Source organism: Chiloscyllium plagiosum, unplaced genomic scaffold, assembly GCF_037043375.1.
Source record: "Chiloscyllium plagiosum isolate Xiang-an unplaced genomic scaffold, Cpla_swu_hap1 HiC_scaffold_21, whole genome shotgun sequence".
In the NCBI taxonomy this organism is placed as follows: domain Eukaryota; kingdom Metazoa; phylum Chordata; class Chondrichthyes; order Orectolobiformes; family Hemiscylliidae; genus Chiloscyllium; species Chiloscyllium plagiosum.
In genome coordinates this window covers 70994523-70997203 of record NW_028270159.1, presented here as the reverse complement: position 1 = coordinate 70997203, position 2681 = coordinate 70994523, and the positions used below count along the sequence as shown (strand labels likewise).

At 45.8% G+C, this 2681-nt stretch overlaps 1 non-coding gene across 1 annotated transcript; it reads left to right on the top strand.

Moving 5' to 3' along the window:
- Positions 1 to 344: 344 nt before the first annotated feature.
- trnah-gug (transfer RNA histidin (anticodon GUG)) lies at positions 345 to 416 on the top strand. The gene has a single exon. It is a non-coding gene; the product is annotated as a tRNA-His (tRNA).
- The last annotated feature ends 2265 nt before the right edge of the window (positions 417 to 2681 follow it).

The window sequence follows — 2681 nt, the reverse complement described above, 5'->3', positions numbered from 1 at the left end:
TAAAGCGCTCTGCTAGGAGGTGTCCAGTCTCCCCAATGGAGAGGAGACCGCACCGGGAGCAACGGATACCATAAATGATATTGGTGGTTGTGCAGGTAACAAGAGCTGCAATGTCCCCGGAGTCTTTAATGCTTTGGAGAAATCTATTTATCTCAGCCTTCGGTACATTAACGATGGAATCACCACAGCCTCTGTGGGCACCGATGTTAAACGGTCAGCCCATTCTGAGTTCCCATATATCTGCCACTGTTCGCTAAGCACTGATATTTTGCATTTGGTGCTCTGCCTAGCATTTCTAATGATACTTTACTTATTGCTAGTGGTTAGTGTGTCCATCGGTGGGTGCCGTGATCGTATAGTGGTTAGTACTCTGTGTTGTGGCCGCAGCAACCTCGGTTCGAATCCGAGTCACGACAGTAATTGCTCTATGTGTCCCAGGCTTTTGTGAAACACAAAGGAATCAGTTGTTTTAACATGGTGATTTTCTCCAAGGTGATGTGTTTTTTTTTCCTTCAAGCTCTGCTCGGTCACATCTCTGTGCTTCATATGTCAGAATTCAAATCCACCCGTTCTCAGAGATTTCTTTCCTCCTCCGACCACTAACCGAACTTTCCGTCCCACACCCCATTTCATTAATTTAGAAATGCCGGCGTTGGACTATGGAGTACAAAGTTAAATATCACCCAACACCAGGTTATGGTCTTACTGGTTTAATTGAAGCACTAGCTTTCGGAGCGCTGCTCTTTCATCATTTCCTATTTCACTAAGGCATTGCAGAATCTAATACAGACTCTCACATTGATACCGATCAGTCTGTGTGGCTGCGGTCATTGTTGCTGGGTGAACGTGCCCCAGCCCCACCATCGGGACCTGCAGACCATTTGATCCATTTGGTTACCACTGTTGTGAGATCAATACTCATGTAGCAGCTTTTACCGACATGGACCAGGGATTATTGGAGGAGTGGGGGGGTGGTCAAGCTCAGGAAAATGGCACAGGACAGTATCGGGGAAAAGCGACTTCATTGGATAAGATCAGTTTCAGTGCTTTTCTGCAATGGCCGAGCGCTATTACCACTAACCACTGAACTGTTAATTCAGACGTCAGGGTCCCGGGATTGACTCCGACCATGCTAGGTGCTAGAATTGGGATTCAGTAAATATCTGGAATTACGAATCTAATAACACCTATGTATCCATGTTCAATTGTTGAAAAATCAAAACCATTTGACGTCCTTTAAGGAATGGCACTGCCATTCTTACCTGCTCGGGCCTCCATGTGACTTCAGGCTCACTACAATATGGTTTAGTCTCAACTGCCCGCTGTGCAATTAAGGATAGCAATAAATACTGCCGAACCAGCGACGCCCTCATACAGTAACAGAATAGAAAAAAAGTTCATTCAGCGATAGCTAGATTACTGTGTGCAGTTCTGCAATTCACAGTACAGCATGGATGTGATCGCACTGGGAACGTTGCAGTAAAGATTCACTGGGATATTGTCTGGGATGAAGAGTTTCAGTTATGAGGAGAGATTTGACAGACTGGGGTAGTTTGTCACTGAGCAGAGGAGATTGGAGAAGACATGACTGAGATGTACAAACTGCTGAGGGATATGGACAGGACAGACTGAAAGAAGCGTTTCTTATTGATGGAGAGATCGAACACTGGGGCCACGAGATTTCGGAAAAAGGCAGAAAGGTTTGAGTAGATGTGCGGAAAGGGTCAGAGAGGCGGGAATCTTTCTAACTTTAAAAAAATTGAGATGTTAATTTGTGATGCCAAAACATGTAAGACTATGGGCTAAACGATGGAAAACTTGATTCAGGTCGTGAAGCAGTTGCGTTGGACAAGTGCGGCCACAACAGCTGAAGGGTTTTCTTCGATGTTGTTGTCCTCCACAGTATCGTGGTTAGTGTCCCCTCCTGTCACAGGGCTCAATTCTCCGCTGGGGGCATCGTAAAGGTTTTAAACCTGTCGCTCTGTTCCCCACAGAGGTTATTCATGCTTGGCCTTCCGTTCTCGATGGGACATGTCACAGGAAGGACAGTGCTGTCTGAATCAGCTGGGGCAGGGCTGTAGCTCCTGGACAGAGAGTGTCAGTGAAAGTGAAAACACGTAACTTCTACAAACTGCACATTGTGCTTGTGTTGGAATGAAAACCATTATATAGAGTTGTTCCTGACTGATGTGTGCATTTAAAGCAGTAATCTGAGGAAGAAAACAGAGTAAACCCATTCAGATCTGAGTGCAGAAACATTTCCAGCAGCACTAATGAGGTTGTACAGCGTAGAACCGCGTTTGGATGCATTGAATTCGGGTTGGTGAGCGCAGCTTGCTTTCACTAGGCGGAGTTACCAGTGTGTAAAGCCATTACACATGATACAGATAGTGTTCAATGTGATGGTACACTACAGTGGTTCGCACTGCTCTTAAGTCTGTTGGTTAGGTGGATTGGCCATGTTAAATTGCGCTGATGTGTCCAGGGAGTGACTTCAGTAAGTTAAGTGAATTAGCCATGGGTAACGCAGTGATAAGGTCAGCAGTCACACGATGCCAGGTTTTACTGCAGCAGGTTTATTTGAAATTACAAGCCAGAGGCCTGCGGTGATAGAGAGGGGAGCTAGGTCTGGGTTGAGATGCTGTTCAGAGTGTCCCTACAGACTCGATTGGCTGAATTGT